Raw genomic sequence first — 25,220 nt, 5'->3', positions numbered from 1 at the left:
GTACTCAGGAGAAACTGGACAACAACTTTTGGGGTCCAATTTCTTCTGTAACCCTTGGGAAAATAAAAAATTCTGGGCTAAATAATTATTTTTGAGGAAAGAAAACGTATTTATTATTTTCACGGCTCTGCATTATAAACTTCTATGAAGCACTTGGGGGTTCAAAGTGCTCACCACACATCTAGATAAGTTCCTTTGGGGGTCTAGTTTCCAAAATGGGGTCACTTGTGGGGGGTTTCTACTGTTAAGCCACATCAGGGGCTCTGCAAACGCAACGTGACGCCCACAGAGCATTCCATCAAAGTCTGCATTTCAAAACGTCACTACTTCACTTCCGAGCCCCGGCATGTGCCCAAACAGTGATTTACCCCCACATATGGGGTATCAGCGTACTCAGGAGAAACTGGACAACAACTTTTGGGGTCAAATTTCTCCTGTTGCCCTTGGGAAAATAAAAAATTGCAGGCTAAAAGATCATTTTTGAGAAAATATTTTTTATTTTTTATTTTCATGGCTCTGCGTTATAAACTTCTATGAAGCACTTGGCAGTTCAAAGTCCTCACCACACATCTAGATTAGTTCCTTTGGGGGTCTAGTTTCCAAAATGGTGTCATTTCTGGGGGATCTCCAATGTTTAGGCACACAGGGGCTCTCCAAACGTGACATGGTGTCCGCTAATGATTGGAGCTAATTTTCCATTTAAAAAGCCAAATGGCGTGCCATCCCTTCCGAGCCCTGCCGTGCGCCCAAACAGTGGTTTACCCCCACATATGGGGTATCAGCATACTCAGGACAAACTGGACAACAATATTTGGGGTCCTATTTCTCCTATTATCCTTGGCAAAATAGGAAATTCCAGGCTAAAAAATCATTTTTGAGGAAAGAAAAATTATTTTTTATTTTCATGGCTCTGCGTTATAAACTTCTGTGAAGCACCTGGGGGTTTAAAGTGCTCAATATGCATCTAGATAAGTTCCTTGGGGGGTCTAGTTTCCAAAATGGGGTCACTTGTGGGGGAGCTCCAATGTTTAGGCACACAGGGGCTCTCCAAACGCGACATGGTGTCCGCTAACAATTGGAGCTAATTTTCCATTCAAAAAGTCAAATGGCGCGCCTTCCCTTCCGAGCCCTGCCGAGTGCCCAAACAGTGGTTTACCCCCACATATGAGGTATCGGCGTACTCGGGAGAAATTGCCCAACAAATTTTATGATCCATTTTATCCTACTGCCCATGTGAAAATGAAAAAATTGAGGCGAAAATAATTTTTTTGTGAAAAAAAAGTACTTTTTCATTTTTACAGATCAATTTGTGAAGCACCTGAGGGTTTAAAGTGCTCACTAGGCATCTAAATAAGTTCCTTGGGGGGTCTAGTTTCCAAAATGGGGTCACTTGTGGGGGAGCGCCAATGTTTAGGCACACAGGAGCTATCCAAACGCGACATGGTGTCCGCTGTGACTAAAAAGTTAAATGTTCATTTTTTCCTTCCATGTTGCTTCTGCTGCTGTGAAGCACCTGAAGGGTTAATAAACTTCTTGAATGTGGTTTTGAGTACCTTGAGGGGTGCAGTTTTTAGAATGGTGTCACTTTTGGGTATTTTCAGCCATATAGACCCCTCAAACTGACTTCAAATGTGAGGTGGTCCCTAAAAAAAATGGTTTTGTAAATTTCGTTGTAAAAATGACAAATCGCTGGTCAAATTTTAACCCTTATAACTTCCTAACAAAAAAAAATTTTGTTTCCAAAATTGTGCTGATGTAAAGTAAACATGTGGGAAATGTTATTTATTAACTATTTTGTGTCACATATCTCTCTGGTTTAACAGAATAAAAATTCAAAATGTGAAAATTGCAAAATTTTCAAAATTTTCGCCAAATTTCCATTTTTATCACAAATAAACGCAGAATTTATTGACCTAAATTTACCACTAACATGAAGCCCAATATGTCACGAAAAAACAATCTCAGAACCGCTAGGATCCGTTGAAGCGTTCCTGAGTTATTACCTCATAAAGGGACACTGGTCAGAATTGCAAAAAACGGCAAGGTCTTTAAGGTCAAAATAGGCTGGGTCATGAAGGGGTTAATGTGCAGAAAGTTAATTATCTTGTTATTCAAATTGTGGCCACTGGAGGTCATCAGTTACCTACTTTTCATGTTGTTTACCAACCTTTCCCTCCTAGAGCAATGTCTTCTGGGTTAGTTCCGCCCACATTCTTCTTGTGAAGACAAGCTTCAGTAGCCATTTTTCCTCAGATCTGAACAGAGGCACACGTGCTCCTGTCTCACTTACTTCCTTACCCCTGTCCTAACGGATCTCGGTACGTTTATAAAGGTTTAATGCATCTTATGTTTTGTGTTAGAATTTAAGCCTTATGCAGCTCCTATAGTCAGATATAGTTAGGTAGATGTGCTTTGCAGCTTGCAGTTAGGTTCAGGTGTACTCTGCATGTAGATAGATGCATTCTTGTATAGAATAGGGCAGTGCTGTTAGAATTACTGTGTAATAATCTCTGTATAATTCTTGCTGTAATGTCCCAGTTATTTATGTGATTGCACCCTGTATGTGCATATACTGAAATGCTGTTATTCTTTACAGTTTTTCACCAGTCATCCACTATGATCAGTCATCCACTATGATCAGTCATCCACTATGATTATTCACTGAACATCCACCTTGTACATCAACATCATTCACTATTCGATCATCTACTATGAATACTGTCCACCATTGTTGTTCAACGTTATAGTTTTGGTTATCATCACCCTAATAAATAAGACTTAAGCATCAACACAGTCTGTTTACTGGGATGTGGATGAAGGTTTAGCCGTATGTTGGAATCCACACAGCATCCTACGTGGAGGAAGACAGAACAGGGCTAGTTCGGCTACTTTGGTTTCGCCTTTTTTTTGTAATTTTGGTTTTCATCCTCGTTTTTCTTCTGGACAGGTTGAGTCTTCTGACTTTCCTGGTGTGGATTCTGTGGGTGACAGGTTGCAGCAGATTTGGGCTCAGGTGGTGGACAATTTGGTGTTGTCTTAGGAGGAGGCTCAACGTTTTGCTAACCGACGTCGCTGTGTTGGTTCCCGGCTTCGGGTTGGGGATCTGGTTTGGTTATCTTCCCGTCATGTTCCTATGAAGGTTTCTTCTCCTAAGTTTAAGCCTCGGTTTATTGGTCCTTATAGGATTTCTGAGATTATTAATCCAGTGTCTTTTCGTCTGGCGCTTCCGGCCTCTTTTGCTATCCATAATGTCTTCCATAGATCTTTGTTGCGGAAGTATGTGGAGCCCGTTGTTCCCTCTGTTGATCCTCCGGCCCCTGTGTTGGTCGATGGGGAGTTGGAATATGTGGTTGAGAAGATTTTGGATTCTCGTTTTTTGAGGCGGAAGCTTCAGTACCTTGTCAAATGGAAGGGTTATGGCAAGGAGGATAATTCTTGGGTTTCGGCCTCTGATGTCCATGCCGCTGATTTGGTTTGTGCCTTTCATCTTCCTGACCGGCCTGGGGGCTCTGGTGAGGGTTCGGTGACCCCTCCTCAAGGGGGGGGTACTGTTGTGAATTCCGCTCTTGGGCTCCCTCCGGTGGTTGTTGATGGTAATGCAGTTATTCCTGAGCAGCAGTGTTGGACAGGTGTTTCTGCTAATTGCAATTCGGACTGGGGTATTTAGCTGCGCAGGACTCAGTCCTTGCCAGTAGACAATGTTCCTTTGGAAGTGTTGGTCCTCTGCCTGGCCCCTCCTGCTTGCTGCCAATTCAGCTAAGATAAGTGTTTTCTTCATTTTTTTAGACACAATGCTGTGTGTTTATTTTCTGTGCTTATCTTGTTTCTATTTTGTTCCTGCTAGACTGTGCCTGATGTTTTTCTCAGTCTAGTTGGACTCGCTGGAGTCGCAGATATACTCTCCACATCTTTAGTTAGGTGGTGGAGTTTTTGTATTTTTCTGCTGTGGATATTTTGTAGTGTTTTATGCTGACCGCATAGTATCCTGTACTATCCTTTCCTATCTAGGTAGAAGTGGCCTCCTTTTCTTATCCCTGTTTTCTGTCTGCGTGTGTCTTTTCCTCTCCTACTCACAGTCATTATTTGTGGGGGGCTACCTATCCTTTGGGGGTCTACTCTGAGGCAAGAGAGTTTTCTTATTTCCATCTTTAGGGATATTTAGTCCTTAGGCTGTGTCGAGGTGTCTAGGTCTGTTAGGCACACCCCACGGCTACTTCTAGTTGCAGTGATAGGATCAGGGATTGCGGTCAGTAAAGTTACCACTGCTCCAGCGAAGGTCATTTCATGCTGCTCCAAGGCCACCTGATCATAACAAACCACCTTGCATGACTTTTTACTCCATTCAATGTCAGCAAGCAACCTGAATGGTAATCATCATTCAACCTCTGAATTGAACCACCTTGCATGTCTTTTACTACATTAAATGTCAGCAAGCAACCTGAATGGTATCTAAGTAATTCTATCTCCGGTATTGAATCCTGCATGTATTTAGATTTGTTAGCCATCTTAGCAAGCATTTGTTTTAGTATATAGATATTGAACTGAATATTGAACTTCTGCTTGCAGAGAGGTCATATAACTGTATAAGTGGTTTATGATCCATATAGGCCTGGACTTTTGTTTATCTGTTCACTACATTTATTGTGTCCTGCTGCCTCAACTTAGTCTGATTGACTGATAACGAGAGAGGAAAAAAAAGTAAGATCTAAGAGCTAATCTCCTATATATTCTGACATATCTTGGGGAAGCATTCATGCACATTTAATCAAAGTACATTTATCTAAGTACTGGCAGTTACAACATGGCAGTTAGACAGGGCAGGAGACAGGTAAGACAATTCAATAAATATTCCCTGTACATTTGGAACACAACAAATACCATATGCATTTGTCTATTCTATATTCTGGTCGCTGCATTCACTCACATTCACCACCCTTGCATTAACTCTTTACACTCCATCCATATCAGCCCCTCTGTCCTTTCCTCTCCTATGTATAGCACTCACGCTCTGTTCACACTGCTTAACAGCGCAGATCCATTCAGTCCCACCATCCAACACAAGAGACACTCTCACAAATCACTTAACCATCTGCTCACTCTTTCTATCCTCATTCTCCTAGTCGCAGGAGACATCTCTCCCAACCCCGACCCCCCATGTTATAGCAAGGCTAACCTCCCACCTGCTAGACTCAGAAACCCCTCTAACCTTATTAATATCCCATGCATGCCTTTTGCTTCTTTCAATTGTGCCCCTTGGAATTCTTGCTCAATGTGTAATAAACTCTACTTCATCCATGACTTCTTCCTTTCTAATTCTCTTAACCTCCTGGCTTACTGAAACCTGCATCCAGCAGTAAGACACCACCACTGCTGCTGCTTTTTCATATGGTGGACAACTCTTTTCTCATACCCCAAGATCGGACTACAGAGCAGGTGGAGACGTTGGTCTGCTCCTATCACCCAAATGTACCTTCCAAGTTATCCCCCAAGTATCCTCACATGTCTTCCCTTCGTTTGAAGTCCATGCGGTCAGACTCTACATCCCCTTCTCCATGCTACTGGCGGTGCTGTATTGTCCTCCCGGCCTCTCTCATCAGTTCCTGGATCACTTTGCCTCCTGGCTTCCACATTTTCTCTCCTGTGACATCCCACCCTCATAATGGGTGATTTCAACATCCCCATTGCTTTTCCTCTTTCCCCATCTGCTTCTCATCTTTTATCTCTAACCTCCCCTTTCGACCTCTCACAGCATACTAACTCTCCAATGAATGAAGACGGAAACTCCCTCGACTTGGTCTTCTCCCGGCTTTGCTCAGTGGATGATTTCACAAACTCCCCTCTCTGACCATAACCTTCTTTCATTCTCTATCAAGAACTGCCGTCCCGCTCAGGTCACCCCCACTTTCCACACTTATAGAAACATCTAGGACATTAACACCCAGAAACTTATGAAGAACTTGCAGTCCTCATTGGCCCCTATCTCCTCCATCTCATGTCCTGATTCTGCACTGAAGCATTACAATGAAACCCTGCAAGGTACCCTGGATGAAATTTCACCTCCTATACATAGAACAACTCAGCACAGACGGCGACAACCGTGGCACACGCTGCAAACACGTTTCCTGCAGCGGTGTTCCACGTGCGCTGAACGTCTGTGGAGAAAATCTACCCGAAGATTTCATCCATTATAAGTTCATGCTTAAAACATTCAACTGTGCCCTTCACCTCTCCAAACAAACTTATTTCAACACCCTCATGACCTCACTGTCCAACAACCCTAAACGTCTCTTTGACACCTTTCATTCCCTACTCAACCCAAGAGTGCAGGCCCCAACCAAGGATCTCCGCACTGACGATCTGGCCAGTTACTTCAAAGAAAAAATTGACCACATCCGACAAGAAATTATCTCCCAATCCCTTCATACTATGCTCTGTCCTCCCTCCCCCACCGCATCTAGTTCACTCTCTGACTTTGAACCAGTTACAGAAGAAGAAGAAATCAGGCTCCTTGCATCTTCTCGCCCGACCACTTGCACCAGTAAACCCATTCCATCACATCTTCTCCAGTCTCTTTCCCCTGCTGTCACCTTTCACCTAACAAAAATATTCAACCTTTTTCTCTCTTCCGGTATCTTTCCCTCATTTAAGCATGCCATCATACATCCATTACTTAAAAAACCATCCCTCAACCAAAACTGTACCACTAACTATAGACCTGCCTCTAATCTTCCCTTCATCTCTAAACTCCTCGAACGCCTGTATCATGCTCCCGCTTGCCTCGCCGCCTGTATCCTGCTATACTTACCGCTCTGCGGAGTCCCGGCGTGTTCCTGCTCGTTCCCAGGCTTCTGCTCCTCTCGCGCGGCCGGCTGCTGGTCCTCGTCGGGTGCGCGCGCGCACTGGGTTCTGCGGCGCACGCGCATACCTCTCTCGTTATCCTGGCCGCTCCTCCGCTCTGTGCCCCTGGAAGACTCTGACCCGGAAGGTATGCCGCCGCTCTCCTTATCAGGCCGCCTCTTCCTCCTGGCGGTGCCTGATTGTCATTTGTGTTTCGCATTTGATTCTGGCCCCACGTCCTCCTGACATCCCATCCTCCAGTCTGCCCTTTTAGCCTATAGTCCATTGTTTTCTCCCTTGCCTATTCCCTCACCTGCCCTCTCTCCTTTGTTTCTTTAGAGTGCCAGTCTCCCAGTGTCTCCTGACTGTTCTTGCTGCTGTGCCTTCATCATACCAGTCAGTCTGCGTCTCAATCCTCTCCTGCCAGCCTCCCAGTGTCTCCTGATGGTCCGTGCTGCCGTGCCTTCATCATACCAGTCAGTCTGCATCTCAATCCTCTGCTGCCTGTCTCCCAGTGTCTCCTGATTGTCCTTGCTTCCGTGTCTTCTCCATACCAGTCTGTATGCATATTAATCCTGTCCGTGTGTCCTGCACCCCTACCGTCCCCGCCGTTAATACCTTCGTCTCTGTTCTGCCCATCTTCCCTGCGCTCTTTCCGAGTCTACCTACATCTCTGTCCTGTCCGTATTCCTGTGTTTCAGCCGTGTTACTTTCACTCCTGTACCTCTTCGCTAGGTACTACCTGCCGCGGCAGCAGTCTCCCTTGGGCCTGCCCCTAACGCCCCCTATATAGGGGGTGGTCCACCGGGTCTACTCGCGCTAGGAAGGTTCACTATCGCGGTCCAGCGGGTCCACCTTTGGAGTTCCTCAAGCGTTCTCACAGCCTGGTCCACTCCCATCTTATCAGCTATCTCTCAGATAACTCTCTTCTCGACCCTCTTCAATCTGGTTTCCGCTCTTTACACTCTACTGAAACTGCCCTCACTAAAGCCTCTAATGATCTCCTAACAGCTAAATCTAATGGTCACTACTCCATGCTAATTCTCTTGGATCTCTCCGCAGCATTCAATACTGTGGATCATCAGCTGCTCCTCACTATGCTACACGTCATTGGTCTCAAGGACACCGTTCTCTCCTGGTTCTCCTATCTCTCTGACCGATCCTTCACTGTATCTTTTGCTGGTTCCTCCTCCTCTCACCTTCCCCATACTGTTGGGGTGCCTCAAGGATCAGTCCAAGGCCCCCTCCTCTTCTTTTTGTATACTGCCCCTATTGGACAAACAATCAGTAGATTTGGTTTCCAGTACCATCTCTATGCTGATGACACCCAATTATACACTTCTCCTGATATCACTCCTGCCTTTTTAGAAAATACTAGAGATTGTCTTACCGCTGTCTCTAACATCATGTCCTCCCTCTATCTGAAACTGAACCTGTCAAAAACTGAACTCCTCGTGTTCTCTCCCTCTACTAACCTACCTTTGCCTTACATTGCCATCTCTGTGTGTGGTTCGACCATTTCTCCCAAGCAACATGCCTACTGCCTTGGTGTTATACTTGATTCCGAGCTTTCATTCACCCTCCATATCCGATAATTGGCTCGCTCTTCTTATCTGCATCTCAAAAACATTTCTAGAATTCGCCCTTTTCTTACTTTCGACTCTGCAAAAACTCTTACTTTCTCTCTTATTCATTCTTGTCTGGACTATTGCAACTCTCTACTAATCAGCCTCCCTCTTACCAAACTCTCCCCTCTCCAATCTGTCCTGAATGCTGTAGCCAGGATCATATTCCTCACCAATCGTTATACCGATGCCTCTACCTTGTGCCAGTCATTACACTGGTTACCCATCCACTCCAGAATCCAGTACAAAACTATTACCCTCATCCACCAAGCTCTCCATGGTTCAGCACCACACTATATCTCCTCCCTGGTCTCAGCCTACCACCGTACCCGTGCTCTCCGTTCTGCTAATGACCTGAGGTTAACATCCTCAATAATCAGAACCTCCCACTCCCGTCTCCAAGACTTTTCACTTGCTGCGCCAATTCTTTGGAATGCACTACCCAGGTTAATACGATTAATCCCCAATCCCCACAGTTTTAAGCATGCCCTAAAAACGCATTTGTTCAGACTGGCCTACCGCCTCAACGCATTAACCTAACTATCCCTGTGTGGCCCATTCAAAACACTTTAACCATAATCAGGTTTCTCGCATCATGTTCTCATACACTTTATGCAGTTAATTAGCCCTCTGTGTCTGTACTGTTACATAATTAGGCTGTTAACTGGTTCATGCAGCATTACATGAACACCCGATCCTTACGCTATGGCTGTTCCGAACAACGAAAGCAATTGTTACCATCCACCTTTCGTGTCTCCCCTTTTTCCTCATAGTTTGTAAGCTTGGCAGCAGGGCCCTCACTCCTCTTGGTACCTGTTTTGAACTGTGATTATTGTTATGCTGTAATGTGTGTGTGTGTGTGTGCGGGGTCTGAGCGTGACCGTGGGGGTCTGTGCGGGCCTGCCGGGGCTCTGTGTGTGCTGCCGGGGCTCTGTGCGGGCCTGCCAGGGCTCTGTGCGGGCCTGCCGGGGCTCTGTACGGGCCTGCCGGGCCTCTGTACGGGCCTGCCGGGGCTCTGTGTGGGCCTGCCGGGGCTCTGTGCGTGCTGCCGGGGCTCTATGCGGGCCTGCCGAGGCTCTGTACGGGCCTGCCGGGGCTCTGTGCGGGCCTGCCGGGGCTTTGTACGGGCCTGCCGGGGCTCTGTGCAGCCTGCCGGGCCTCTGTGCGGGCTGCCGGGGCTCTGTGCGTGTGTGCAGGCATCGTCCAATGGGACTACAAGTCCCATCGGATGATGCCTGCTACAGTGACAGTGATTGACACATTAGCCAATGATGGGACAGTAGTAGTCCCATCATCCTGCTAATGTGTTGAATGTAAAAAAAAAATAAAATAAAATACTACATACATACTACATACATACATACTACATTATAATAATAATAATAATCTTTATATAGCGCCAACATATTCCGCAGCGCTTTACAGTTTAACAACTTCAAACACAACAGTCATAAGTAACAATGTTGTTATGCTGTAAGAATCAGGCTGCACTCAGATGACACCCGAGTGCAGTCCTATTGAGAGTGTGACGATTCAAAGAGGGAAAACGGAAAGTGAACCCTCTAGACCGCGACGATGAACCCCTCACAGACGAGCTGACCAGATAGACCGCCCCCTATACAGGGAGAGTTAGGGGCAGGCCCGTGAGGGACTATCGCCACGGAAGCTGGAGGACCAGGACGGGAGAAGACCAAGAAGAGGCGGAGATAGTAGGACCACAGTGTTATGCTATAAGAATCAGGCTCAATGAACTTCACAGAGACTAAGAGCGGCCAGGAACACCTGAAGGAACAAATGATAACCAGGCACAGAGGGACGGCAGGAAGCAGTTTAAATACCTATATGCAGGGTAGCACTTCCAGGTAACAGACCTCCAGAACCATAGAGAGGACAATAAGGAGAACTGACCTCCGGGTACTAGTCCTCCAGAACCATAGATGAGACGAAGAGTAAGGACCGACAGAAGATCAGAAGTGCAAACACGCAGCACTGAACCTGGTATGCGCGCGCGAACGAGAAGCAGAGGCCGGGAGCGAGCGCGGAGAGAGAGACGCTGACTGGGAAGGCGGCAGCAGCGGTATGATAGTACCCCTGTCTATACATCCCTCCTTCCTCTTTAGGCCAGAAAGAAACTTAGTTAAAATTCGAGGAGCCTGAATATTCTCCCGAGGCTCCCAGGATCTCTCCTCAGGACCGAAACCCCTCTAGTCGACCAAAAGCAAAGTTCTACCTCTAATTTTTTTCATGGCCAAAATGTCCTTAACCTCAAAAACATTGTCTGCGGATACAGGCGAAGGTGAAGAAAGAGTCGAGGTGTGAAACCGATTAAAAACTACAGTCTTAGGCTAAGTGCACACGTTCAGGAATTCATGCAGAAAATTCCTGTGAAAAACCGGACATTTTCTGCATGAAATCCGGAAGAAATCCGCATGCGTTTTTTGCCGCGGTTTTGCCGCGTTTTTGACGCGTTTTTGACGCGTTTTTTCCGCGTTTTTTTCCGGACACTTCCCAATGCATTTTGTAGTGGGAAATCCGCATAAAAACCGCAAAAAGAATGAGCATGTCCGGATTTTGTGCCTGATGCGTTTTTTATGCGGAAAAAAACGCATCATGTGCACAAAACATGCGGAATTCATTCTAAATGATGGGATGCTTCTTGTATGCGGTTTTTTTGCGGTTTTATAGCGTTTTTATAGGGAAAAACCGCGAAAAAACCGGAACGTGTGAACACAGCCTTAAGGAGAGATACATGAAAGGAATTAGGGATACGAAGAGAGGCAGGTAACTTAAGTTTGTAAGAGACGTTGTTAATACGTGCCAAAACCTCGAAAGGACCAATATAACGGGGACCCAGTTTATGTGAAGGGATTTTAAGGCGAATAAATCTAGAAGAAAGCCAGACCTTATCCCCAGGATGGAACACAGGAGAATCGAGACGCCTTTTATCAGCATGCCTCTTCATCCTATGCTGAGCTAGTTCGAGAGCAGACTTGGTCTACTGCCAAACCCTGGAGAATTCTCTAGACAGAAGATCTGCTGCCGGCACAGTAGAGACAGGAGGAACTGGTAGAGGAAGACCAGGGTGTTGTCCGTAGACGACAAAAAATGGAGATTTGGTAGAAACTTCGCTGGTGTGGTTATTATAAGAAAACTCGGCCCATGGTAGTAAGTCAGACCAATCATTTTGATGAGCGTTGGAGAAATGCCGGAGATAAGTAACCAGGATCTGATTGGTACGCTCCACTTGGCCTTTGGACTGTGGATGATAGGCCGAAGAAAAATCAAGCAAAATGTTCAGTGACTTACAGAGAAATCTCCAGAAACGAGTGGTGAACTGAAATCCCCGGTCAGAAACAATGTGCTGTGGAAGACCATGAATGCGAAAAATATGTTGAACAAAAATCTTCGCCAGTTCAGGAGCCGAAGGCAGACCAGGAAGAGCAATGAAATGTGCCATTTTAGAAAAACGGTCCACAACCACGAGGATGACGGTACAACCACAGAAGCGAGGCAGATCAGTTAAGAAATCCATTGCAATATGTTGCCACGGAGCAGTAGGCACTGGAAGAGGAAGAAGAAGCCCGAAAGGAAGCCGCCTGGGTACTTTGTTCTTGGCACAGGAAGGATAAGAGACCACAAAAGCTTGGACATCCTTCAAAAGAGTCGGCCACCAGTAGTAACGAGATATTAGATCAAGAGTTTTCTTTAAACCGACATGTCCCGCTAGCTTGGAAGCATGTCCCCAGAGTAACACACGTCTCCTGTTCCTCTCAAAAACGAAAGTCTTGCCCGAAGGAAAAGAGGTCATAGATACTAGAGCAAGTGCGATGATTCTAGCGGGGTCAATGATGTGCGAGGATTCCTCCTCAGTGTCCACCGACAAGAAGGACCCGTCTGCTTTGAAGTTGTTTTCTCCAGGCAGGAAGCGAAGTTCAAAGTCAAATCGGGCAAAGAACAAGGCCCACCTGGCCTGTCGTGGATTCAGTCGGTGCGCTGAACGGATGTATGCCAAATTCTTATGATCCGTAAAGATGACAAAGGGATGTAAGGCTCCTTCCAACAGATATCTCCACTCGTCTAAGGCCAATTTAATGGCCAAAAGTTCTCTGTCGCCAATGAAATAATTTCTTTCAGAAGAAGAGAAACTCTTGGAGAATAAACCACAGGGCACAAGACGACCAGTAGCAGACTTCTGAGAAAGCACAGCTCCGGCACCAACAGCAGAGGCGTCAACCTCTAGGAAGAAGGGTTTATTAGCTTCAGGGCGATGGAGTAAAGGAGCGGAGGTGAATGCTTCTTTGAAAGAGTGGAAAGCCTTTTCAGCCTCTGCTGGCCAAAGACAAGGATTGGCACCCTTCTTTATTAAAGAAGAGATGGAAGCCGACAAGGAGGAGAAATGAGGAATAAATTGCCGATAGTAATTCGCAAATCCTAGAAAGCGCTGAATCGCCTTAACCCAAGCGGACGTGGCCAGTTGAGTACGGCAGAAACTTTAGCCGGATCCATACACAGACCAGAATCAGAGATGATGAAGCCCAGGAATGGCAGGGACGACTGTTCGAAGGCACACTTCTCAAGTTTAGCATATATAAACGATTCTCCCTCAGACAGAGAAGAACTTGCAGCACATGTCTCCTATGAGAAAGCAGATCCGGTGAAAACACAAGGATGTCGTCCAAGTACACCACTACACAGGTGTAAAGTAGGTCCCGAAAAACATCATTCACCAACTCTTGAAAAACTGCAGGAGCATTACATAAGCTGAAAGGCATCACCAAATACTCATAATGACCGTCTCTGGTGTTAAACGCAGTCTTCCATTCGTCACCTGAACGAATTCGGATCAAGTTGTAAGCTCCTCTGAGATCCAGTTTAGTGAAGATTCGTGCTCCATGCAGACGATCAAAAAGTTCTGGGATGAGAGGAAGTGGATACTTGTTTTTAATGGTGATGTTATTGAGGCCACGGTAATCAATGCAAGGACAAAGGGAACCGTCCTTCTTCTTGACGAAGAAAAAACCAGCGCCTGCAGGTGAGGAGGACTTCCGTATAAAGCCTCTGGCCAGATTCTCTTGAACGTATTCAGACATGGCTAAAGTCTCGGAGGGTGACAGAGGATAAATACGACCTCTAGGAGGAGTAGAGCCGGATACAAGATCTATCGGACAGTCGTATGGGCGGATGCGGAGGTAAGACCTCTGCTTCCTTTTTGTTGAAAACGTCAAAAAAAGAGTGATAAGCGGCAGGAAGATTCGCTAGTTCCGGAGCCGAGGGAGGGAGACTAGCAGGCTTGATGGGAAGCAGGCATCTGTCTTGACAAAACTGTCCCCAGGATAGGATGTCCCCAGTACGCCAATTCAGAGTAGGTTCATGGTTTCTTAGCCAGGGGAGTCCTAAAAGAAATGCATGGGACAAAGACGGTAAAACATAAAATGCCAACTTTTCTCGATGTAAAGCTCTAATTTGAATCTCAATCTCCTCTGTGACAGAAGAAACGACCTCCCGCAAAGGCTGACGTCGACAGAAGCTATTTGCCTAGGAACCTCCAAGGATCTGACAGGAATCCCAAGCCTCTCGACCAGCTCAAGTTGAACAAAATTTCCAGCCGCACCAGAATCCACATAAGCCTCAAGAGAGAAGCGACTGGAACCCATGTGTAAAATGACAGGCAAAATCAAAGGTGGAGAGGAATCATGGCTACCTCTTACCTGACCTAGGCGGAGGCGTTTCCCAGCTTCTGGGGACAAGAACGCAGAAGATGAGAAGCGCTGCAACAATAAAAGCATAAGCCCTGTGCAAGTCTCTCCTTTCGGCGTTGTTCGGCAGGCTTGAGGCGATCAACCTGCATAGGCTCAGGGGAAGAAGAGGAAGAAGCTGCAGTGGTTTGGGAAAGAGAAGTACCACGTGTAACGGAGAATAAACGAGGAGGTCTCCTCTCTCTGACAACCTCATGAGAACGCTCCTGGAACCGCAAATCAATGCGAGTCGCCAAAGAGATAAGGTCATCTAAAGCAGAAGGAGTATCCCGCCCTGCCAGCTCATCCTTAATATGGGAAGACAAACCTCGCCAAAATGCTCCCACCAAACCCTCATTATTCCAACCTAAATCATAGGACAGCGTCCAGAAACGGATGGCATATTGAGCTACAGAAAGGGTCCCCTGACAAAGGTTGAAAAGGGACTCCGTAGTCGATACCAGACGACCAGGTTCAGCAAACACCTTACGGAAGGTATCTAAAAAGAGAGCAAGTTGAGAAACCACAGGATCATCTGACTCCCAAAGAAAGTTCACCCCAGCCAAAGCCTCGCCCTCCAAATGGGACACCACAAAAGCCACCTTAGCACGGTCAGTTGGGTACAGTTGCATGGATAATCCAAAGTGTAGTTGACACTGGTTGAGAAACCCGCGACATAATTTAGGTTCCCCACCATACCGAGGTGTCCTGGCAAGACGGGGCGAGGGCTGTGGAGCGGACACCTTTACAGGAGAAGAAGCGGCAGTCTGAAGAGAGAGAAGTCGATTATCGACAGAGGCCATAAAATTCCAAATATTTGACTGAGTATCCCGTTGTTGACTTAACTCTTGCTGAAGAGACGCCAACTGAGTAGCGTTACCAGGGTCGGTAGACTGTAACTTCGCGAGACGAGACTCCATGTTCTTGAGAAAGGACATGATTCTAGTCTGGTTCTCCCGCAAAAAAAAGTAACTCCTTTTGAGTGGCAGAGACACCAGCGGGGTCCATGGCCTGGTTATACTGTTATGCGGTAAGAATCAGGCTGCACTCAGATGACACCCGAGTGCAGTCCTATTGTGAGTGTGACGATTCAAAGAGGGAAAATGGAAAGTGGACCCTCTAGACCGCGACGACGAACCCCTCACGGACGAGCTGACCAGATAGACCGCCCCCTATACAGGGAGAGTTAGGGGCAGGCACGTGAGGGACTATCGCCACGGAAGCTGGAGGACCAGGACGGGAGAAGACCAAGAAGAGGCGGACATAGTAGGACCACAGTGTTATGCTATAAGAATCAGGCTGCACTCAGATGACACCCGAGTGCAGTCCTATAGAGAGTACTGCAGAGACACAGGACTGATGGGTAAACTGCAGCAGTACAGGGACTGGCGGAGGAGCTGAGGAAATGCAGAGGCTAGCAGGATACAGGAAAGACAAGATAAACCCAAAGTCAGAGGGAAAACGAACTTCACAGAGACTAAGAGCGGCCAGGAACACCTGAAAGAACAAATGATAACCAGGCACAGAGGGACGGCAGGAAGCAGTTTAACCCCTTTCGTACTATCCCGTCGAGGTGGGGTGGGCCCGTATGACCACCGACGGGATAGTACGTCATAGCGATCGGCCACGCTCACGGGGGGAGCGTGGACGATCACGGCCGGGTGTCAGCTCACTATCGCAGCTGACATCCGTCACTATGTGCCAGGAGCGGTCATGGACCGCTCCCGGCACATTAATCCCCGGCACACCGCGATCAAACATGATCGCGGTGTACCGGCGGTATAGGGAAGCATCACGCGGGCTTCCCTGAGACCCCCACAGCAACGCGATGTGATCGCGTTGCTGCGAGGGTCTCTTACCTCCTCCTTCTCCTTGCAGGCCCGGATCCAAGATGGCCGTGGCATCCGGGTCCTGCAGGGAGGGAGGTGGCTTCACAGCGCCTGCTCAGAGCAGGCACTGTGAAGCCTGCAGAAGTGCATGTCAGATCGCTGATCTGACACACTGCACAGCAAAGTGTCAGATCAGCGATCTTACACTATAACATGATGCCCCCTCCCCCTGGGGCAATGTTATAGTGTAAAAAAAAAATTTTCACATGTGTAAAAAAATTTCTTAAAAATTCCCCAAAAATCCCCCCCCCCAAAAAAAATATTGTTCCTATAAATACATTTTTTTATCTAAATAAAAAAAACAATAAAAGTACACATATTTAGTATCACCACATCCGTAACGACCCCACCTATAAAACTGTCCTGCTAGTTAACCCTTCAGCGAACGCAGTAAAAAAAAAAAAAAAGCGAGGCAAAAAACAACGCTTTATTATCATACCATTGTTGTGACCTGGTGGTTAGGAGCACCCGGCACGACCTGATAGTTAAACTCATACAGGACAAGCTCTGGGATGTGGGAGCTCTGCTGACCGCAAGCCCTAATCCTATCACAACAACTAAAAATAGCCGTGGAGCGTTCCTGACTCTCCCTAGACGCCTCTTCACAGCCTAAGAGTTAGCTAGCCCTAGAGATAGAAAATAAAGCCTACCTTGCCTCAGAGAAATTTCCCAAAGGAAAAGGCAGCCCCCCACATATATTGACTGTGAGTAAAAATGAAGTCACAAACGCAGAAATGAAACAGGTTTCAGCAAAGGGAGGCCAGACTTACTAAACAGACAGAGGATAGGAAAGGTATCTTTGCGGTCAGCACAAAAACTACAAAAGACCACGCAGAGTGTGCAAAAAGACCTCCGCACCGACTCACGGTGCGGAGGTGCCACTCTGCATCCCAGAGCTTCCAGCTAGCAAGACAAAATCATGATAACAAGCTGGACAAGGAAACAATGAACAAATAATAACTATCAGGAACTTAGCTTCTGCTGGAGAAGACAGGTCACCAGAAAGATCCAAGAGCGAACTGAACCAATGCAGGAACATTGACAGCTGGCATGGAGTAACGATCTGAGTGGAGCTAAATAGAGCAGCCAACCAAAGGATAAACCATGTCACCTGTGCAAGGAACCTCAGAAGCAGCAGCTTCACTCACAGCCACCAGAGGGAGTCCATGGACAGAACTCGCCGAAGTACCATTCACGACCACAGGAGGGAGTTCGACAACAGAATTCACAACAGTACCCCCCCTTGAGGAGGGGTCACCGAACCCTCACCAGAGCCCCCAGGCCGATCAGGATGAGCCAAATGAAAGGCACGAACTAGATCGGCAGCATGAACATCAGAGGCAAAAACCCAGGAATTATCTTCCTGACCATAACCCTTCCACGTGACCAGGTACTGGAGTTTCCGTCTCGAAACACGAGAATCCAAAATCTTCTCCACCACATACTCCTACTCCCCCTCGACCAACACCGGGGCAGGAGGATCAACGGAGGGAACCATAGGCGCCACGTATCTCCGCAACAACGACCTATGGAACACATTATGGATGGCAAAAGAAGCTGAAAGGTCCAAACGAAATGACACAGGATTAAGAACTTCAGAAATCTTATATGGCCCAATAAAACGAGGCTTAAACTTAGGAGAGGAAACCTTCATAGGAACATGACGAGATGACAACCAAACCAAATCCCCAACACGAAGTCGGGGACCAACACAGCGCCGGCTGTTAGCAAAACGTTGAGCCTTCTCCTGGGACAATGTTAAATTGTCCACCACATGAGTCCAAATCTGCTGGAACCTGTCCACCACCGTATCCACACCAGGACAGTCCGAAGGCTCAACCTGCCCTGAAGAGAAATGAGGATGGAAACCAGAATTACAGAAAAAAGGAGAAACTAAAGTAGCCGAGCTGGCCCGATTATTACGGGCGAACTCAGCCAAAGGCAAGAAGGACACCCAATCATCCTGATCAGCAGAAACAAAGCATCTCAGATATGTTTCCAAAGTCTGATTAGTTTGTTCGGTTTGGCCATTAGTCTGGGGATGGAAAGCCGAAGAAAAAGACAAATCAATGCCCATCTTAGCACAAAAGGACCGCCAAAACCTCGAAACAAACTGGGAACCTCTGTCCGAGACGATGTTCTCTGGAATGCCATGCAAACGAACCACATGCTGGAAAAACAATGGCACCAAATCAGAGGAGGAAGGCAATTTAGACAAGGGTACCAAATGGACCATCTTAGAGAAGCGATCACAAACCACCCAAATGACCGACATCCTTTGAGAAACAGGGAGATCAGAAATAAAATCCATGGAAATATGCGTCCAGGGCCTCTTCGGGACCGGCAAGGGCATAAGCAACCCACTGGCACGAGAACAGCAGGGCTTAGCCCGAGCACAAGTCCCACAGGACTGCACAAAAGAACGCACATCCCGTGACAAGGAAGGCCACCAAAAGGATCTAGCCATCAAATCTCTGGTACCAAAGATTCCAGGATGACCAGCCAACACCGAACAATGCACCTCAGAGATAACTCTACTAGTCCATCTATCAGCCACAAACAGTTTCTCCGTAGGACAACGGTCAGGTCTATCAGCCTGAAACTTCTGCAGCACGCACCGCAAATCAGGGGAGATGGCAGACAAAATTACCCCCTCTTTAAGAATACCCGCCGACTCCGGAACACCCGGAGAATCAGGCACAAAACTCCTTGACAGGGCATCAGCCTTCACATTCTTAGATCCCGGAAGGTATGAAACCACAAAATCAAAATGGGAGAAAAAGAGCGACCATCGAGCCTGTCTAGGATTCAACCGTTTGGCAGACTCGAGATAAGTCAAATTCTTGTGATCCGTCAAGACCACCACGCGATGTTTAGCTCCTTCAAGACAATGTCGCCACTCCTCGAATGCCCACTTCATGGCCAACAATTCTCGATTGCCAACATCATAATTGCGCTCAGCAGGCGAGAATTTTCGAGAAAAGAAGGCACATGGTTTCATCACCGAGCCATCAGAACTTCTTTGCGACAAAACAGCCCCTGCTCCAATCTCAGAAGCATCAACCTCGACCTGAAACGGGAGCAAAACATCTGGCTGGCACAACACAGGGGGAGAAGAAAAACAACGCTTCAACTCCTGAAAAGCCTCTACAGCCGCAGAGGACCAATTGACCACATCAGCACCTTTCTTGGTCAAATCAGTCAACGGTTTAGCAATACTAGAAAAATTAGCGATGAAGCGACGGTAAAAATTAGCAAAGCCCAGGAACTTCTGCAGGCTCTTCACAGATGTAGGCTGATTCCAATAATAAATGGCCTGAACTTTAACAGGGTCCATCTCGACAGTAGAAGGGAAAAAATGAAACCCAAAAATGAAACCTTCTGAACTCCAAAGAGACACTTTGACCCCTTCACAAACAAGGAATTCGCACGAAGGACCTGGAACACCATTCTGACCTGCTTCACATGAGACTCCCAATCATCCGAAAAGACCAAAATGTCATGCAAATATACAATCATGAATCTATCCAGGTACTCTCGGAAGATGTCATGCATAAAGGACTGAAACACAGATGGAGCATTAGAAAGCCCGAATGGCATAACCAGGTACTCAAAATGGCCCTCGGGCGTATTAAATGCGGTTTTCCATTCATCGCCCTGTTTAATTCGCACAAGATTATACGCCCCTCGAAGATCTATCTTGGTGAACCAACTAGCCCCCTTAATCCGAGCAAACAAATCAGACAGCAGCGGCAAAGGATACTGAAATTTGACTGTGATCTTATTAAGAAGGCGGTAATCAATACAAGGTCTCAAAGAGCCATCCTTCTTGGCCACAAAAAAGAACCCTGCTCCCAATGGTGACGACGACGGGCGAATATGACCCTTCTCCAAGGATTCCTTTACATAACTCCGCATAGCGGCGTGCTCTGGCACAGATAAATTAAACAGACGGCCCGTAGGAAACTTACTACCAGGAATCAAATTAATAGCACAATCGCAATCCCTATGAGGAGGTAGGGCACCGGATTTGGGCTCTTCAAATACATCCTGGTAATCTGATAACAACTCAGGAACTTCAGAAGGAGTGGAAGGCGAAATTGACAACAATGGAACATCACCATGTACCCCCTGACAACCCCAGCCAGACACAGACATAGATTTCCAATCCAACACTGGATTATGGACCTGTAGCCATGGCAACCCCAAAACGACCAAATCATGCAGATTATGCAACACCAAAAAGCGAATATCCTCCTGATCTGCAGTAGCCATGCACATGGTCAATTGAGTCCAGTACTGAGGCTTATTCTTGGCCAAAGGCGTAGCATCAATTCCTCTCAATGGAATAGGATACTGCAAGGGCTCCAAGAAAAAACCACAGCGCCTGGCAAACTCCAAGTCCATCAAATTCAGGGCAGCGCCTGAATCCACAAATGCCATAACAGAATAGGACGACAGAGAGCAAATCAGAGTAACGGACAAAAGAAATTTAGACTGTACCGTACCAATGGTGGCAGACCTAGCGAACCGCTTAGTGGGCTTAGGACAATCGGAGATAGCATGAGAGGATTCACCACAGTAAAAACACAGCCCATTCCGACGTCTGTGTTCTTGCCGTTCAGCTCTGGTCAAAGTCCTATCACACTGCATAGGCTCAGGCCTATGCTCAGAGAATACCGCCAGATGGTGCACAGCTTTGCGCTCACGCAAGCGCCGATCGATCTGAATGGCCAAGGACATAGACTCATTCAGACCAGCAGGCGTGGGAAATCCCACCATGACATCCTTAAGGGCTTCAGAAAGACCCTTTCTGAAAATTGCCGCCAGGGCACGCTCATTCCACTGAGTAAGCACAGACCACTTTCTAAGCTTCTGACAGTACACCTCCGCTTCATCCTGACCCTGACACAAAGCCAGCAAGATTTTCTCTGCCTGATCCACTGAATTTGGTTCATCATAAAGCAATCCAAGCGCCAGAAAAAACGCATCAACATCACGCAATGCAGGATCTCCTGGCGCAAGGGAAAATGCCCAGTCTTGAGGGTCACCACGCAACAACGAAATAATGATTTTTACTTGTTGAACGGGGTCACCAGAGGAGCGGGGTTTCAGAGCTAGAAACAGTTTACAATTATTTTTGAAATTCAAGAACTTGGATCTATCCCCAGAAAATAAATCAGGAATAGGAATTCTAGGCTCTAACATAAGATTCTGAACCACAAAATCTTGAATGTTTTGTACCCTTGCAGTGAGATAATCCACACAAGAGGACAGACCTAGAATGTCCATATCTACACCTGTGTCCTGAACCACCCAAAGGTTTAGGGGAAAAGAAAGACAAAACACAGTGCAAAGAAAAAAAATGGTCTCAGAACTTCTCTTATCCCTCTATTGAGATGCATCAATACTTTGGGCCAGCTGTACTGTTGTGACCTGGTGGTTAGGAGCACCCGGCACGACCTGATAGTTAAACTCACACAGGACAAGCTCTGGGATGTGGGAGCTCTGCTGACCGCAAGCCCTAATCCTATCACAACAACTAAAAATAGCCGTGGAGCATTCCTGACTCTCCCTAGACGCCTCTTCACAGCCTAAGAGTTAGCTAGCCCTAGAGATAGAAAATAAAGCCTACCTTGCCTCAGAGAAATTTCCCAAAGGAAAAGGCAGCCCCCCACATATATTGACTGTGAGTAAAGATGAAGTCACAAACGCAGAAATGAAACAGGTTTCAGCAAAGGGAGGCCAGACTTACTAAACAGACAGAGGATAGGAAAGGTATCTTTGCGGTCAGCACAAAAACTACAAAAGACCACGCAGAGTGTGCAAAAAGACCTCCGCACCGACTCACGGTGCGGAGGTGCCACTCTGCATCCCAGAGCTTCCAGCTAGCAAGACAAAATCATGATAACCAGCTGGACAAGGAAACAATGAACAAATAATAACGATCAGGAACTTAGCTTCTGCTGGAGAAGACAGGTCAGCAGAAAGATCCAAGAGCGAACTGAACCAATGCAGGAACATTGACAGCTAGCATGGAATAACGATCTGAGTGGAGTTAAATAGAGCAGCCAACCAAAGGATAAACCACGTCACCTGTGCAAGGAACCTCAGAAGCAGCAGCTTCACTCACAGCCACCAGAGGGAGTCCATGGACAGAACTCGCCGAAGTACCATTCACGACCACAGGAGGGAGTTCGACAACAGAATTCACAATATACCACCAAACAAAAAGTGGAATAACACGCGATCAAAAAGACCGAAATAAATAACCATGGTACCGCTGAAAACATCATCTTGTCCCGCAAGAAAGGAGCCGCCATACAGCATCATCAGCGAAAAAATAAAAGTTATAGTCCTCAGAATAAAGCGATGCAAAAATAATTATTTTTTCTATAAAATAGTTTTTATCATATAAAAGCGCCAAAACATAAAAAATTATATAAATGAGGTATCGCTGTAATCGTACTGACCCGAAGAATAAAACTGTTTTATCCATTTTACCAAACGCGGAACGGTATAAACGCCTTCCCCAAAAGAAATTCATGAATAGCTGTTTTTTGATCATTCTGCCTCACAAAAATCGGAATAAAAAGCGATCAAAAATTGTCACGTGCCCGAAAATGTTACCAATAAAAACGTCAACTTATCCTGCAAAAAACAAGACCTCACATGACTCTGTGGACCAAAATATGGAAAAATTATAGCTCTCAAAATGTGGTAACGCAAAAAATATTTTTTGCAATACAAAGCGTCTTTCAGTGTGTGACGGCTGCCAATCATAAAAATCCGCTAAATAACCTGCTATAAAAGTAAATCAAACCCCCCTTCATCACCCCCTTAGTTAGGGAAAAATTAAAAAAATGTAAAAAATGTATTTATTTCCATTTTCCCGTTTGGGTTAGGGCTAGGGTTAGAGTAAGGGCTAGGGTTAGGGTTAGGGCTAGGGCTAGGGTTAGGGTTAGGGCTAAGGTTAGGGTTAGGTTTGGGGCTAGGGTTAAGGCTACAGTTAGGGTTGGGGCTAAAGTTAGGATTAGGGTTGGGGCTAACGTTAGGGTTGGGGCTAAAGTTAGGGTTAGGGTTTGGATTACATTTACGGTTGGGAATAGGGTTGGGATTAGGGTTAGGTGTGTGTTTAGGGTTACCATTGAGATTAGGGTTAGGGGTGTGTTTGGATTAGGGTTTCAGTTATAATTGGGGGGGTTTCCACTGTTTAGGCACATCAGGGGCTCTCCAAACGCGACATGGCGTCCGATCTCAATTCCAGCCAATTCTGCATTGAAAAAGTAAAACAGTGCTCCTTCCCTTCCAAGCTCTCCCGTGTGCCCAAACAGGGGTTTACCCCAACATATGGGGTATCAGCGTAGTCAGGACAAATAGGACAACAACTTTTGGGGTCCAATTTCTCCTGTTACCCTTGGGAAAATACAAAACTGGGGGCTAAAAAATAATTTTTGTGAAAAAAAAAGGATTTTTTATTTTCACGGCTCTGCGTTATAAATTGTAGTGAAACACTTGGGGGTTCAAAGTTCTCACAACACATCTAGATAAGTTCCTTGGGGGTTCTAGTTTCCAATATGGGGTCACTTGTGGTGGGTTTCTACTGTTTAGGTACATTAGGGGCCAGGGCCGGACTGGCCATCTGGCAATTCTGGCAAATGCCAGAAGGGCCTGTCTGGTTATGGGCTGCCTTGTCTGCTATGTTGTTAACAGAATCAGTGTTCTCAATATACCCATACTGTTAACAGTTGTGATGGAGCACAAAGTCGCTGACTCCGTCACTTACCCCAGCAGGCCACAGGTATTATTAGAAATACTGGTCTTGTAGTAAGTCTTGCTTTCCTCCTTCCAGGGTAATATTAGTAATATATCCCTATCTGATGCTTGGAAAGGGGGACAACATGTGCCTGTGTGATTGCAAATGCCAGGGCTGAACTTTAGTCCCAGTCCGTACCTGTTAGGGGCTCTGCAAACGCAATGTGACGCCTGCAGACCATTCCATCTAAGTCTGCATTCCAAATGGCGCTCCTTCCCTTCCGAGCTTTCCCATGCGCCCAAACGGTGGTCCCCCCCCCCCACATATGGGGTATCAGTGTACTCAGGACAAATTGGACAACAACTTTTGGGGTCCAATTTCTCCTGTTACCTTTGGGAAAATACAAAACTGGGGGCTAAAAAATAATTTTTGTGGGAAAAAAAAGATTTTTTATTTTTACGGCTCTGCGTTATAAACTGTAGTTAAACACTTTGGGGTTCAAAGTTCTCACAACACATCTAGATAAGTTCCTTGGGGGGTCTAGTTTCCAATATGGGGCCACTTGTGGGGGGTTTCTGCTGTTTAGGTACATTAGGGGCTCTGCAAACGCAATGTGATGCTTTCAGACCATTCCATCTAAGTCTGCATTCCACATGGTGCTCCTTCCCTTCCGAGCTCTCCCATGCGCCCAAACGGTGGTCCCCCCCCCCACATATGGGGTATCAGTGTACTCAGGACAAATTGGACAACAACTTTTGGGGTCCTATTTCTCCTGTTACCCTTGGGAAAATACAAAACTGGGGGCTAAAAAATAATTTTTGTGGGGAAAAAAATATTTTTTATTTTCACGGCTCTGCGTTATAAACTGTAGTGAAACAGTTGGGAGTTCAAAGTTCTCACAACACATCTAGATAAGTTCCTTGGGGGGTCTAGTTTCCAATATGGGGTCACTTGTGGGGGGTTTCTACTGTTTAGGTACATTAGGGGCTATGCAAACGCAATGTGACGCCTGCAGACCATTCCATCTAAGTCTGCATTCCAAATGGCGCTCCTTCCTTTCCTAGCTCTCCCATGTGCCCAAACGGTGGTCCCCCCCACATATGGGGTATCAGTGTACTCAGGACAAATTGGACAACAACTTTTGGGGTCCTATTTCTCCTGTTACCCTTGGGAAAATGCAAAACTGGGGGCTAAAAAATAATTTCTGTGGAAAAAAAAAGGATTTTTTATTTTCACGGCTCTGCGTTATAAACTGTAGTGAAACACTTGGGGGTTCAAAGCTCTCACAACACACCTAGATGAGTTCCTTAGGGAGTCTACTTTCCAAAATGGTGTCACTTGTGGGGGGTTTCAATGTTTAGGCACATCAGTGGCTCTC

The sequence above is a fragment of the Ranitomeya imitator genome, chromosome 6, assembly GCF_032444005.1.
Source record: "Ranitomeya imitator isolate aRanImi1 chromosome 6, aRanImi1.pri, whole genome shotgun sequence".
Lineage (NCBI taxonomy): Eukaryota > Metazoa > Chordata > Amphibia > Anura > Dendrobatidae > Ranitomeya > Ranitomeya imitator.
The sequence above is the reverse complement of the archived record's forward strand: the minus strand, read 5'-3'. Positions refer to the sequence as shown.